Source organism: Juglans regia, chromosome 1, assembly GCF_001411555.2.
Source record: "Juglans regia cultivar Chandler chromosome 1, Walnut 2.0, whole genome shotgun sequence".
In the NCBI taxonomy this organism is placed as follows: Eukaryota; Viridiplantae; Streptophyta; class Magnoliopsida; order Fagales; family Juglandaceae; genus Juglans; species Juglans regia.
Genome location: NC_049901.1, coordinates 38,801,677 through 38,818,534, shown reverse-complemented (window position 1 = coordinate 38,818,534; position 16,858 = coordinate 38,801,677).

The window sequence follows — 16,858 nt, the reverse complement described above, 5'->3', positions numbered from 1 at the left end:
CACTTTCCTTTTTGCTTTTCCTTATCACTGATTTTAAGAGGCTTTATGTTTTGTAGAAATTTGGATTTTACTTCCTCACATGGAAGGAAACATGATTTGCTGGTCGATTGAAGGTTATATTAGGAGACATTGTGACTTTTACTTTGTCTATATTTCGATTTCCATTTTGTAATGAAAGCAAAATGTTTGAGTCACCAACTTTGCCTGGCGGTTTGGTATCTACACAAGGTGCTTATATATAGAAATCATGTCATTGCATTTTATTTGTAGAAATTATGTATATAGAAATTACATTTGCACAAGTTTAAGTTGCAACCTCTGTTATGTTGTGTATTTGTATGTTTAACATCAATTCAAAAGGACATCTAATGGTGCAGTGCATGTTTTTATGCTTAAATAATTTTAAGATTTGTATTCCTATAAAGATCATTATACTGGAAATTGTAGATAAACTCAAATGTTAAAGCTTTGATTAGGTTCTAACTTAAATCGATATTCAATATAGAAAAGGGGTGCAAAACCCTTCTACCCGTTGAAATTAAATTGACAGGGGAGACTTTTGTGATAAAACATCTTACTAGAACAGAGAGGGAAGAAAAAAACCCAACCCAAATAGATTGCAAGCCTACGTCTAACGAGTAGGGACCAAAATATTATGATCGAAGACCACACCCAATAAAGAGATGTTGCAATCAATTGTTTTGGTGTTTTTAGTAGAAGTTTCCACTTCCCTTACCTCATTGTCCTCGTTCATAAAAAACATGAGCATAATAGAATATATAAAATTAAAAGTCATGATCTTTGGTCTCATCGTACACTTGAGCTAGTGGAAGGAACCCAAGTTCTAGTGGGCTGATTTTGCCCATTAGAAATGAGAAGATGGGAAGGCAATGCAAGTTTTTATTCACAGGCAGTAAATAGGAAATTGAAAAAGAATGCAACAACATATGCAACCATCAATGAAGAGAACCAACCAAACTGCTTAATCTCCCTCTTTTACTCTCTCCCTTCCTTCCAAACTCATCTTAGGTGGGTTTCACAAAACTCACTTTATTATCTCAACTCACTACTATTCATAAAAAATTCAACTCATCTCAACCTAGCTCAACATCCAAACAGGGCCTAAAAGTTGTGATCTTTGGTCTCATCATACACTTAGCTGGTGGAAGGAACCCAAGTTCTAGTGGGTTGATTTTGCCCATTAGAAATGAGAAGACGGGGGGAAGGCAATGCAAGTTTTTATTCACAGGCAGTAAATAGGAAACTGAAAAAGAATGCAACGACATACGCAACCATCAATTTTTTTTTCCATCAACAAAGAGAACCAACCAAACTGCCTAATCTCCCTCTTTTGACTCTCTCCCTTCCTAACTACTTTTCCTATTAAATTTCCATGTTTTATTTTTCTTTCTTCTTATCTCGGTTGAGGACCAATCAATTGCTCTTCAATGCTTGCCCAACTCTCTCTCTAAGATGAGTTTCTCTCTACCTCTAGTTTGGGTTTTCCCCTCTATGTAGTATCTCCCCACCTTAAGGACAAACCACCTGCCAAAATCCCCCAACTCCGAACCATACCCTCTTCAACACTCCCTCACCAACATCCCCCCATACAACACTATTGACAAACAACATCGTTAAGCCAAATCCCAGCCCACTTTCACCCCCTTACACAACATAAAAATTCCCCTGCTCACTAGCAATGGCATCCCAGCAACTTGAGATTGAAGCACTCATAAGACAAGCTCAAGTGATGACATGGAGTGATATGCAATTGGAACCCGAAGCAGCCCCTGTCAACCATTTCTCCAATCTCACACTAGTAGGTAAACTGATCTCCTCCAAACCATTAAACAAGAATACCTTTCATGCCACAATAAAAGCCGTTTGGAGCTTCATCGTGGGCCTTATAATTGAAGATATTGATGTCAATACTTTTCTCTTTACATTTCCAAACCAACAAGACAAAGAGCAAATAGGCCTTGGAACTTTAAGGGTTATCATATGGTTCTTAGGCAATGGCCACCGGGGCTTAGCATCAACGAGGTGGCTCTATACTATTCAGTCCACTGGAAAGATTTTAGGTAACCTCAGAGATGGATAAAGCGTCCATCTTTGGTGTACACTGCAGAGGTACCTCAGGATCAATGTGGAAATCAACATAGAGAAGCCCATACCCGAAGGTTTCGATCTGGCAATACCGAACAGACAACTGAGAAAAATTCTGATAAAGTATGAAAGGCTCTCTGACTTCTACTATGCATGTAGCTGCTTAGGCCATCTAGCTCAGTCATGCCCCACATTTGTAGTTCTTCCCGAAGTCTTGCAATTTGGAACATGGATGAGAGCCGAGAATATGGTCTTCAGAAGAAACGATCCGCATGGAGGCAATCAATGTGAAAACTAGGGATGCATCCCACTGGTACCCACTCTGTCCCCAGTCCGCATCAGGGAGACTGAAGCAGATCAACAACACCATCAGAATCCCATGCTTAAAAATCCAACAAACAAAGGGAAAGAAAAAATGTTTACAGAGATTAGTCCCTGCTTCACCATAGCCGAAAACCAAAGCACTGCAATCCACATTTTTGCAGGCACTCAGTGCACGGGTCATTGGCCTGTTGCAATTGCTCGTGCGGAAAACCAGAGGCTCAGTGCAGAACTTCTAGCAACACATCCTATTTAAGAAGATGAACAGTGGCCCATTATGCGATTGGTAACCCCATTCAATGCTTTCAATGCAAATCCCCTCCATTCACACCTATCAAAGAGTAGATTAAAGCCGCCACTCCCTTCTCCATTCAAGTCATGTTCATCTCAAGAATCTCTATAGGAAAATTTTCAAAATCCACACAGAGCACATCAATGTTCTTTTGTTGCGAAAGAACATAACCCATGAACCCAGGCCCCCATCCCACTCGTCTGCCCCTTCCCCCCGACTCAACCACTCAACCTCAGCACCGAATTCCCAATCCTTACCATCCCTGAAACCCTAAAATCCCCTCCCCGCAGCCCACCAGAGACCCTACCAAATTCAAAGAAGTGTGAGTGAACCCATCTGGAGGTCGAGATCCCACCAAAGAAGAGATCAGCGTACCTGCAAGCTAAAGGATTCGAGGATGGGAACGATTCATTAGCATCGTTAATCAAGGCAAATAGATCCAGTAGGAAAGCGCTCAGCAGAAGAAAATTCCTCCATGGAAAGGAGCTTCATCAAATCGACGCCACTAAGGTTACTCCTAAGTCGGCTCCTGACGGTAACCCTAAGACCCACATCTCCTCTGTGTTTAATGATAAGGCTACGGCGGCAGAGCCAAATCTGCCACCAAATCATGTAAGGAGCTGCTGTTAGGAAGGCTGCTGTTATGAGAAGTCCGTGCTGCTGTTATGAAGATCTGTAGTGTTAAACGACATTTTGTAATACAGTTAAATTAGTTGAATTATTAATCAACTAAACGTCTGTAGTTGAGAACAATGTAATAAAGTGGTGTCGTTTAAGTTGTAAGTAGAAGCCTTAAGTGGTAGTGAAACGGTGTCACGTAACACAATGATGAATATAAATACCGTATAAATAAAGAGAAATGTATGAAAGGTTTATTGATCATTCCTTCTATCTGATTCTTCTTCTTTCTATTCTCTTTCTCTTCTCTTCTCATTCTTGGAGATTGACATCTCGAATAAGTCACTGAAGAGGCCCATTACAGTTGGTATCCAGAGCCATGGCAGAAGGGACTCGATCTTTTTCTTAGTTAAATGAAGCATTGGTTCAATTAAGGCAACAACATGATAGACAACAGGAACAACTTGAAGATACTATTTCAATTCTAGTGCAACAACAAGAAACCGCAAGAAATGATCCGGAAGCTCAAGATCAAAGAATGGCTGAAATCTTGCAGCAGCTTACAAGACTGTCAGTGAACAATGCAAGAGGTAATGGTGATTTGGTTGGGAATATAAATGGACATGATACGACTCTTGAAGGTGTTGGTGAGACTCATTATAAGGAGTTGGGTGATAGAGGGTGACCCAAAGGTGTTAGGTTGGAGATTCCAAGATTTTCTGGGCATAATCCGTCGGCTTGGGTGTATAGAGTGAATCAGTATTTCCTCTTCCATCAAATTCCCCCAGGTCAAAGAATCTTTATAGCTTCTTTTCATTTAGATGATGAAGCTTTAATTTGGTTCCAGGATGCGAGTGAAGCAGGTGTTTTCCATTCGTGGGACGAGTTTGTTCAAGCCTTGCAAGTAAGGTTTGGGTCATCTCCATATGATGATCCTATGGAATCCTTGACAAGATTGAAGCAAGTGAGTTATGTTACCACTTATAAAACTGAATTTGAATTGCTTTCCAACAGAATAAAAGACATCTCTGAGAAAAACAAACTAAGATGTTTTCTTAGTGGGTTGAGAGATGAAATAAGGTTGCCAGTCAGAATGTTGAAGCCGTCTAACTTGAATGATGCATTTGGCCTAGCTAAAATCCAAGAACAGTATGTGTGGAGCACTAAAAAGTCTTGGAAAAGTAATTCTTTTGAAGGCCACCAACAGTTATGGAATGGAAATACCAATAAGCCTGGTCCTTCCAACTCAATCTTGGGTGCTCCTAAAGGCCAACCCATTTCAAGAATGCCATATCAGAGAATTTTTGAAGCTCAGATGCAAGATCGAAGGAAGAAGGGCCTGTGTTATTTCTGTGAGGACAAGTGGCATCCAGGCCACAAATGTGCTAGACCTAAGTTGTATGTGATGGAGGGTATGGATTTTGTAGAAGGGGAGGATGGTTTGGCAGAATTGGAACCTGATCAGAGTATTGAAGAGGAGCAGGATCAATTGCCTGGACCTGCTCAGATTGCTTCCATTTCGATTCAAGCAATGATGGGAACACCAAGTCCTAAAACCATGAAGGTTATTGGATAGTTAAAGAAGAGAGAAGTATTAATACTTATTGACAGTGGTAGTACCCACAACTTTGTGGATACTATGGTGGCTGTTAACTCAGGATTATGTTTACACAAAGCCAACCCTGTGCAAGTTAAAATTGCCAATGAAGATGTGGTTAGTAGTGAATGAGTGTGTAGTGCAATGGAAATTCAGATTCAAGGCGCAACAATTGTATCAGATTTTTGTACATTGGAGTTAGGGAGTTGTGATGTTGTTTTAGGGGTGCAATGGTTATTGTCTCTAGGGCCTATTCTTTGGGATTTTCAGAAGTTGCGAATGCAATTCTAAGTTGAAGGAAGAGCTATATCTTGGCAAGGCTTATCTTTTCCTTGTAACCTTGTTATTAACGATGCTGACATTTCTAGTATAACTGGACTGGAACATCGAAGTATGTTCTTGCATATGATTTCAATAAATTCTCAAGAAGATTCTGTTCAAGAACCTGAGATGATAACACAGTTGCTGAGTAGGTTCAGCAAGGTTTTTGAGGAACCAAGTGGCTTGCCTCCTCAAAGATCACATGATCACCAAATTAATCTGAAGCAAGGATCTGTGCCTGTAAGTGTAAGGCCATACAGATATCCTTATTACCAGAAGGCTGAACTTGAGAAGATAGTCAAAGAATTGCTGCTAACTGGTGTTATAAGGCCAAGCCAGTCTCCTTTTTCATCTCCTGTTCTGTTAGTGAAGAAAGCAGATGGCTCTTGGAGGATGTGCATCAATTACAGGGTTCTCAACGAGGCTACAATAAAAGATAAGTATTCCATACCTGTTGTAGTGAATTAATTGATGAATTGTTTGGAGCAGCAATTTTTTCTAAGCTTGATCTGAGATCAGGCTATCATCAAATACGAATGAGGGATGATGATATTCCTAAAACAGCATTTAGAACACATGAAGGGCATTATGAATTTCTTGTAATGCCCTTTGGTCTCACAAATGCACCTTCAACATTCCAAGGCCTCATAAATGATGTATTTAGGCCATTTTTAAGGAAATTTGTAATTATTTTTTTTGATGATATCCTTGTGTATAGTAAGGATATAGAGTTTCATTGTCAACATTTATCTGCTATGTTGGAAATCTTGGAGCTGCAGAAGTTGTATGCCAAGAGGTCAAAGTGTCATTTTGCTAGTGAGGAGATTGAGTATCTTGGCCATTTGATTTCAAAGGGAGGAGTTAAAGCAGATCCAAAGAAGTTAGAAGCCATGATCAGTTGGCCTCTGCCAAAGAACGTGAAAGGTCTGAGGGGCTTTCTTGGTTTGACAGGTTACTACAGAAAGTTCATTAAATGCTATGGGCTTATAGCTGCACCATTAACAGCTTTATTGAAGAAAGATGCTTTTGTGTGGAACTCAGAAGCTACAAAAGCATTTGAGGAATTAAAGGCTGCTGTTACTAGCCCACCAGTTTTAGCATTGCCAGACTTTACAAAGGGTTTTATTATTGAATGTGATGCTTGTGCAAATGGAGTGGGGGCTGTGTTGATGCAAGACCAAAGGCCTTTAGCCTTCTTGAGCCAAGCTTTGAAAGGGAAGAACTTATTGTTGTCAACATATGAAAAGGAGTTTTTGGCATTGGTGCTTGCAGTAAAAAAATGGAGACCTTACCTTCTTGGTGGTACCTTTGTGGTGAGAACAGACCACCATAGTTTGAAGTATCTGCTTGAGCAGAAAGTGGGCACAGCGGCTCAACAAAGATGGCTTGCAAAACTTTTGGGCTATGAGTTTACCATTGAATACAAGAAAGGGGTGGATAATAAAGTAGCAGATGCCTTGTCCAGAAAGAATGAGTGTGAAGACCTTATGTCATTGAATGCAATTTCTGTTCCTAATCCAACATGGCTTGAAGAAATTCGAAAGGCTTATGACAAAGATCCAGTTATTAAGCAGCTGCTGAATGAATTTCAACAAGGTCAATCTCCTTCAAACTTGACTCTTAAACAAGGCATTCTCTTTAAGAAAGAGAGGATTTACATTCCCAATTGTTCAGAATTGAAGCTGAAAGTTTTACACTACATTCATGCAAGCCCATTGGCTGAACATTCAGGATTTCACAAATCCTTGCATAGGGCAAGAATAAACTTTTATTGGCCTGGTTTGAAGATAGAAGTAAAGAAGTTTAATCGTGAATGTGAAGTTTGTCAAAGAAACAAGAGTGAGAATATTTTGCCCGCTGGTTTGTTACAGCCCTTGCCCATTCCTCAACAAATATGGACTGATGTGTCTATGGATTTTGTTGAAGGACTGCCAATATCAAAAGGATTTTCTGTAGTGATGGTGGTGGTGGATAGGCTATCAAAGTATGCACATATTTTAGCCTTAAAACATCCTTTTACAGCAGCAACGATTGCTGCATTGTTTCTAAATAATATTTTCAAGCTGCATGGGATGCCCAGCAGCATTGTTTCTGATCGAGGGGCAACTTTCACAAGTTCATTCTGGAAGGAGTTCTTTAAATTGCAGGGAGTTAACTTGTCTTACTCTTTAGCTTACCATCCACAAACTGATGGTCAAACTGAGGCAGTAAACAAGTGTTTGGAACACTTTTTAAGGTGCTTCTCAGGTGATAAGCCTAAGGGCTGGTTTGAGTGGCTACCACTTGCAGAATGGTGGTATAATACCACCTGTCATGCTTCAACAAAAATGACACGATATGAGGCAGTGTATGGTGTTCCTCCCGTGAAATTACAGCAGTATATTCCTGGTATATCTCAAAATCAGGCTGTGGAAGAGTTACTCAGAACCAGAGAAGAAATTTTGGCAGTTTTGAAGAATAACTTGATACTGGCTCAGGAGAGAATGAAACTATTTTTTGATAAAAGGCACACTGAGAGGGAGTTTTCAGTGGGAGATTGGGTATTCTTAAAGCCTCAACCTTATAGACAAAGTTCCCTTGCGGTTAGAAGAAATATGAAGCTGTCACCTAAGTTTTATGGCCCATTTCAGATATTAAACAGGATTGGAAAGGTTGCTTATAAATTGGATCTGCCATCTCAATCTCGTTTACATCCTGTTTTTCATGTTTCTTCTTTAAAGAAGAAGTTAGGCCAACATATTTCCCCATTGTCAACCTTGCCACCAGTTGATGAAGAGGGAGAAATACAGCCTGAGCCACAGCTGGTTCTGCAGAGGAGAAGTAGGAAGGTGAACAATAGAGCTTTGGTGGAAGTTCTAGTTCAATGGCAAGGGGCTGCACCAGAGGATGCCACATGGGAGTCATACTAGAAGCTTAGGGAGAAATTTCCCCACCTTGTGAGCAAGGTGCTTTGAAGGGGAGGAGTGTTTAAGGAGCTGCTGTTATGAGGAGTCCGTGCTGCTGTTATGAAGATCTGTAGTGTTAAACGACATTTTGTAATACAGTTAAATTAGTTGAATTACTAATCAACTAAACGTCTGTCGTTGAGAACAATGTAATAAATTGGTGTCATTTAAGTTGTAAGTAGAGGCCTTAAGTGGTAGTGAAACGGTGTCATGTAACACAATGATGAATATAAATACCGTATGAATAAAGAGAAAGGTATGAAAGGTTTATTGATCATTCCTCCTATCTGATTCTTCTTCTTTCTATTCTCTTTCTCTTCTCTTCTCATTCTTGGAGATTGACATCTCGAATAAGTCACTGAAGAGGTCCATTACAAATCAGTCATGAAGCTGCTATGTTGGAACTGCAGAGGGATTGCTCGACCCTCTACAGTGTGTTGTTTGAGGGCACAAATCAGTCCCACCATCTTGGGAGCATTGGTAGTGGTTTATGCATCTCCTTAAGGAAACAATTTTGAATGATGAAAAAACAATTGGTGTTGTGAATAAATTAAATTTTTCTTTATTTCTGCATGTACCACCCCTAAAAAAATATAGAGGCCTTTTGTATATGTGGCGTCCTGGCTTGGACATGGAACTTGTATATATTTCCAATAATGTAATGGCTTTTATGGTGTACTCTGATCCTGTTTATGTACCTTGGTTGTTGCTCTTTGTATATTGTCTAGCTCAGCCTAGGGAAAAAATTGTCTTCTGGGATCTTCTTAATAGAATTGCCTTGAGTTTCCCTCTAGGAGACTTTAATGCTATCCTCAATCAATTTGAAAAATTTGGTGGGAAGTTTTTGCCTCTTCTTCTTAGCCTAATGGATTAAGTCACTTTATGAATCAAAATGGTATGGTTGACTTAGGTTTCTCGGGCCCAAAGTGCACTTGGTCTAACAAAAGATATGGCAAAAATCACATTAGAGAAAGACTTGACAGAGGAGTTACAAATTCACATTGGACTAACCTCTTCCTAGATGCTAGGATTTTTCATTTTCCAATCCAATCATCGAACCATGCCCCCTTGCTGTTGGACACTAGTGGTAAAAAAATCCTAATAGATTTTTTAAATTACAAGATTTTTGGGCAAGTGACCCTAGTAGTCTGACAGTAGTGAAAAATTCTTGGAATGGAGCCATTGAGGGCCCACCGAATTTGTTCTAGTTTAGAAGCTTAATGTAGTCAAATCTGCATTAAAAATCTGGAATGGACAGCACTTTGGCTATATCCAAACCCGTATTAGAGAGCTCAACCAACAGCTCATACCTGTCCAAAAGCTTAATCCCTCTGAAGATTCCATGCTTCTTGAGGATAGCCTGGTTACCTGTCTCAATGAACAACTCAAAATGGAGGAAATTCTTTGGAAACAAAAACCCCGACTTTAATGGCTCACCGCCACAGACCTGAACACCAAATTCTTCCATATGTCCTCCACCATGAGAAGAAGGAGAAATCTCATACACAGCCTTAAGGACCAATCAAACCACTGGGTCCATGATACTCACAGCATTCACAAAATGTTCATTGATCATTTCCAAAACATCTACAACACTTTCGACCCCAATCTGACAAACGAGTTGGATGACCTGTTCCCTCACAAGATTTCAATACAGGATAATAATTTCCTGTCAAATCCCTAACGATGAGGAAATTACTTCCACTATAAAACAAACTCCTTCCTCCATGGCCCCTGGTCCTGATGACTTTAGATGCTTCTTCTACAAATTCTACTGAAAAATTGTAAAAGAAGACTATTTTAAACTCATTAAGAATTTCTTCATCATTGGGCAAGGCATTAAAGTGATTGCAAAAATTCTCCCAAACAGGCTTAAAAAAGTGCTCCACAAGGTCATTTCCCCACAACAATCAGCCTTCATTCCAGGGAAAATCATCCAAGAAAATACTATCGTAGCCCAAGAGATCTTCCACCACATAAAAAAAGACGACAAAAGAGGATTATGGCTGTAAAGATTGATATGGAGAAAGCCTTTGATCTTATGGAATGGAGATTTTTTTTAAGCATTTTAACGTCCCTTGGATTTCACCCTAATTGGATAAAGTGGATTGAAGAATGCATAACCACGATCTCCTTCTCGGTAGTAGTGAATGGGGAGCCTGTAGGTCACTTCAACCTCTCTAGAGGACTAAGGCAGGGGGACCCCCTTTCTCCATTCCTTTTCGTAATTGGGTGCGAAGTTCTCTCTAGGCTTATCATCAAAGAAGAGAATGAGGGCAACCTGCAGGGCATCAGAGTTAGTAAAGGTGGGCCCTCTATAACCCATCTGCTTTTTGCGAATGATCTAATTCTTTTTAGCAAAGCTACCATCCACAATGCCAATGCTTTCCTTAGATGTCTGAACATGTACCAATCTTGGTCGGGTCAAAAGATCAACAAAAATAAATCTTCAATCCATTTTAGCATAAACTCTCTAGCCTCATACTCCAGATCCATAAAAGAAATCCTTGATATGAAAAACTCCTCTTCCAAAATAAAATACTTGGGCCTCCCCTTAGGCTTTGAAAGGATGGGCAGGGACCATTATAAGGAGATGTTGGAGAAAATCTAGGCAAAACTCTTGGGTTGGAAATTAAAACTTTTTTCCCAAGCAGGTAGAACAACCCTAATCAAGTCAGTGGCCAGTTCCATTCCAACCTACTGGATGGCAAGCATCCTTATCCCGAGGTCAATCACAAAAAGAATTGATCAAGCTCTAATGAAATTTTGGTGGGGGTTCAATCCAGAAAAAACCCATAATTTCACACCAAAATTCTTGGAAGTTCATCTGTAAACCAAAATCTATGGAGGTTTAGGAATTAGAATTTCCTCAGACTTTAATAAAGCCTTATTTTGTAAACTGGGCCGAAACCTTTTGAACAATGACACCGCTCTTTGGAAAACCTTGATCAAGGATAAGTATGTGAAACAAAACTCTTGGCTGTCTATTCAGGGGAAATCCTCGGACTCTACTTTCTATAAGCCTTTGCTCAAACAAAGAGACTTTTTAGTATCCAACCTGTGTTTTCAAATCAACAATAGGGTCCATACAAAGGCCTGGACTGATCTCTAGATCCCTACCCTTTCTCCACCACTCCCAACTCCTTCATCTCCAAACATTGTCCAAGACCCTCAACTGAGAGTAGTTGAACTAACTCTTGAGGAACCAAGGAGATGGAACTTTGTTCTCTTAAATGCCTTATTCTCTTAGAACACAACCAATGAAATTGAGAAAATCACCCTAGCCCAACTTCACTTCCACACAATTAGTGGCAGGCCCATATGGAAGCATCACTTGCTGGGAAACTTCTCTGTCAAATCAGCTTACACTGCTCTTGTAAACCAACTAAGCATAAACGATCCACAAGTCTAAAAGAAAATCTGGAAACTAAAAATCCAAGATAAGCTAAAGCTCTTGCTGTGGAAAATTTACAATAACATTCTTCCTACCCATGATCTCCTAAAAAACTACCAATCACTCCAAGAAGACCAATCAGTTTGCCCCATATGTAACTTGGCTGAAGAATCTACCTCTCATCTTTTTCTTGACTGCCCTATTCTAGATTTTTGTGGAGATAATCCCCCTGGACTCTTGATCTCTCCTCCATTGGCAACCATGACATCAGCACCTAAATCATGTGCATCCTAAATCTTGAAGCGCATCTCCAAATGGATAAAAATGACACCTAGAAATTCCAACTTTTTGTTATGGTGGCAATGGACAATCTCTAGTTCTACCAAAATCAAGTGGTCCATAACTCCAAAAAAATGACCATAAATCAGTTTATAATGAATGTTAGCTAGTCCTTTAGAGACCACTGTAGTGCTTGGGAATGGAAAGATTGGCAACAAAATATTAATTGGACCCCTCCCCAACTAGAGCAAACTTCCATAACTTTTGATGTAGCAGTTAGATCAAGTGGCAGTACATCAATGGCGATAGGCAGGTATCACAACCAAGAAGTATCTTTCATTGTAGCAGCTCACTTAACTAGCTGCAATCTGAACCAAGGAGAAGGTGACTCCCAAAGAAAAATAAAAGCATTGAATGAATCAACAAAAAGCCAAGACTGCCTAGCAGAAGGAATCAACCGAGACACAAGACTCATGTTGAACAACTTTGAATCTTAGGAGGCATCAAAATACATCGAACCCAGAATCGATGCGCACTTGGAATTGCGCAATGGGCAGCCTCCAATAATGCATTTGGAAGCATACCCCTTATTGAAGTTCCACAATGTCTGTTAGATTTTCATAGTGGCAAAGATCCACCACCCTCTTGTATAAATTAAATTGCTTCTATGAAAACTATAATGTGTTGTTTTTATTAGTAAATAAGTATGTTTTATGATAAAAAAAAAAAGAAATTGCTCTTCAATGACCATAGAGCCACACGTGCTCCACCATGTTATCCCCAATCGCTAATCTCCAAGTACTTGGTAGAATGCAGTAAAAAGACTAGCGCATGAGTTACACGAGCAGTCTGAACCATGCGTGAAGTCGACGCACTGCTGTTCCAAGCATATTTCAATGACATGTGTCATGATAGGAGTTTCAACACCCTAAAAAAATACCAGATTTGAACCACTCTGCCTCGATACTTGCGGCGCATGTATCTCATGTGCTGACACAGCCGTGCATCAACTATTTTGGCCACCACTAGCACAAACCTCCTAATGCTACATATCTAATTATGTTTCCACTTTTCCTAACCCAAGATCTTGAGGTGGGAGAAGTAGGTCTCTTTATCATATATCTCAAAGCAACAAAATATGTCATTGACCAATTGGTCACCGTCTCTGGCAGTGGTATCAAAGTCTACTTGATGGATTGTTCAAAAGAGAATGGGTGGGAACAATTTATTGATATTTTATTTCACTTCTTCTAGGTACAGTTGTTGAATGCAAACAGTGAGTAAACGGCTGACGTGGGATAATGCCACGTCAGTTGATATTTTAAAAAAAAAAAAAAACTGGAAAATAGAACAAAACTCTGGTTTGGTTTTGGATTCCCGCTTTGGTGCTCGACCTATCTCGTCTTCGGTTGGTGTTTTTGGATTCTTGCTTTGGTGCTCGACCTCGATTTCATCTTCGGCTAGTGTTTTTCCTTCAGATCGTAAGCTTGCGTGGTCTTCGGTGTGGGTGAGCTTCGGCGTGGGTGATCTTCAGCGTGGGTGTCTTTGTCGCACGTCGTCTTCATCTTCCTGGGTTTACTCTTACAGTTTTGTGTTGTTTGATTGCAGGAGTTACGGAGCTCTAATAGTCTTCAGCTTCAAATCAGCAAGATGCCAACATGGCATCTTCGACTCTCTCTCGAAAGCTCTGGGGTTTCGTGTTCTTCAAGTGGAGCTGTGAGGTGAACTGGTCTAGCATGGTGGATAGCAACTGGAATGCGTACAATGGTAAAACACCTTTTTTTACACGTTCAATTTTCATGATTTCTTGGGAGTATGTTGACAAAATTGCACATTGGTTAAGTTTATTGCTTAGAAATGCATATGTGTTGTGTGTGTTTGGAAACCCAGCTCCTTGTCATGTGTTTATGCCATAGAAATGCAGATTCATGTGAATGAAATTCATGTTTCTTTGTAAAAAAATAAAATAAAATACACATAATATTCGAACTTGTAGTGCTTTGAACTTGATCAAGTCCGTTGTCATTAATGGTCATTCACTTTTGTTTCCCATGAATCACTTATCTTCTGAGCTCTCATTACAATTTTAATTAATTGCTACCTCTAAGTTATGGATGCAATCATTTGAAGTCTATGATTTTTCGTTCCTGTTACCATTCTCACAATTTTCATTTTGGAGTTGTGCTTTGATCAGATGATGTTGGTGAATTTGCATGGTACTGAATAACTTTTGTGGAAATTTAAAGAGCTGTATAAAAAACTATAGTGTTGTAGAAGAAAAAATGTTGAAACTTTTATGATAAATGAACTTGCAATGGATTTCTTTTACTGGAAGACTGCCTATGCCGTTCCTGGTTCTGTTTGTTTTGGGCATGTATGGATACAAACTTCAATAAAGTTCCTCAATTGAAGCTTGTATCTGTTTTAGTTATTTTTATATTAGTATTTTAGGGACTCTTTGAGGATTGTTGCGTTATGTTTTTAAGATATGGGATTTTCAATCTTTGTTTAAAGGAGGTTCTAATGGTATCCTATTTTTACAAAATCTTGACTGTCTCTCTAAATATAAATTTACAATGCTGTGGAATTGGGGCTTGAAACTTGGTCTTTGAGGACTATAGTCCTGGTTAATTTGTAAATATTGGTCTAGCTTGACCGTATTTCTACATCTTGTTAGAGCCAAAGAGATGTTGATGTTGCTTGTTAGGTTTTTTAGCAATATGGCATAGCTAGTTTGAGCAACATGTTTGTTTTCTATATACAAGAAACATTTGCTTGGACCATAGCATGTCAAAAGTTGTAGTTTTGATACCTCTTTGCAAAGCTATTATTACTGTCTGGTATGATTAATTAAAAAAATCGAAGAGCCCTTAAAGGAATGCAAAATAATCGAGGGTGACGCAGAGGATCTCCATTTTCCTACTGATTATGCAGATAGATATGTATCGACAAAAAGGTATATTGTGTAATATCTTTTTGGTCTTATTCTACCTATTCTTGATGCAATATTGCAGTGTACTTTTTTTTTCTACTGTTCTTAATTCAATTCCTAACTATGTTGTGCTTTTTTTTCGTAGTATGTGGTCTTGGTTGTGGATCATACTTAATTCAATTCCACACATCTACATATTTCAATCTTCTCCTCCCCTTTCTGTGCCAAGCTCACTGGATTTGGGTCACCAAAAAAAAAGAGGAACGATTGTAGCTACTATGTCTAAAGAATAATTTATCAATATTGTGCTTGAGCTTGTTTTCCAGAGTAAAATAAATATGAAATTTTTTTTAACTTTATTTTCTCCATTAAAAATGAGTTAGCCAAAATTCTATTGCAATTTTCATTGCCAATTGATACAATTAGATAAATGCATGTTGAAGACCATTCCACTTGTTTGTTCACTTAGTATTCTTTCCAAAGACTGACATTGGATATTGAACAACGTGTACAGGATATTGGAAAAAGGGAAGAACACTCATCTCCGCTAACAACATCTAGCTCAAACAGCCCAACCTCAGTATGTTATTTCATATTTCAAGAACTTATTGGAAAGGGTCTGCTCATTGTTTCTCATCCTAATTATCATTATTATTTTTATGTTAGTACATCCCTTAAACGAGTCTAGCAAACTTTTCAAATTACATGCACGGTTACTATAGACCAGTGCCTACATGGTTGCCAGCTTTTCTGCCATATCCAGATGGCAGCCAATATCACAGTAACATTCAGGTGGTTTTTAATGTCATTCTTATTTGTTATGCAAGTTGGGGGGTTTTGAGAGTTTAAATGCTCTTGTTTTTTTTTTTTTTTAAGCAATTCTGCTGGTTACCCATTTCAATATGGGATGGGACCTCTAACTCCTCACATCACTGACCCCTTCACAAGGAGCACAAGGGGTTGTTCAGAGGATATACCTGATTGTAGGAAAACTAAAGTGCCATGTATAAACTCAATTGTTTATGAATAAAGTAAAGAGGATAGACCCGATTCACGGAAACTGACGATTGCACTACCGGGTCACCACAGTTAGTGCAAACGGATGGTGATGATATAATTGAGGAGCTAAAGTCGGGAATGTAATTTAATTCTTTTAAAGATTTACATAGCTATTATAAGAATTATGCTAAGAAATGCTGGTTTGGGGTGATGACATAAAGGAGTGAGAGGGAATATGATCAAAGTATTAGATATGTCATCCTTGGTTGTGCCCGTAGTGGGAAGGCTTGGATTAAGAGTTTGAACGTCGCCAAGCCACGCTCGACAAGAAAGACGGATTGTAAGGTAATGATTAATGCTTTAAAGGTTGAGGGGAAAATGTGGTTGACAACAATCCATAATACACATAATCACGGCCTCAGTCCAAAGAAATCCCGCTTCTTTCGATGTAACAGAGAAGTGAGTGAAACTCTAAAAATAGTCCTAGATACAAATGACTTGGCTGGGATCCGGATGAATAAGAGTTTCAGATCTCTTGTCGTTGGTGCAGGTGGCTTCGAGAACCTCCCATTTTTTGAAAAGGATTGTCGCAATTATATCGACAAGGCACATCATTTACGACTTGGTGCAGGTGGTGCTGGAGCACTTCGAGATTATTTTTTGAGGATGCAGTACCAGAATAATGGTTTTTTTACATTGATCGATTAGATGATGATGGGAGGCTAAATAATGTTTCTTGGGCAGATCCACGCAGTAGGGCAGCCTACCAGTATTTTGGTGACGTCGTCACATTCGACACCACATACCTCACAAATAGATATGGGATGCCGTTTGCACCATTTGTTGGTGTAAACCGCCATGGACAGTCCATTCTTTTGGAAGTGGGGTTGATTTCAAGTGAGGATACATAGACCTTTACATGGTTATTTCATACCTGATTGTAGTGTATGGATGGTAAACCTCCAAAAGCTATTATTACTGATCAAGACAGAGCAATGAAAAATGCAATTGCTAATGTCTTTCCAGAAAGTTGGCATAGATTCTGTTTGTGGCA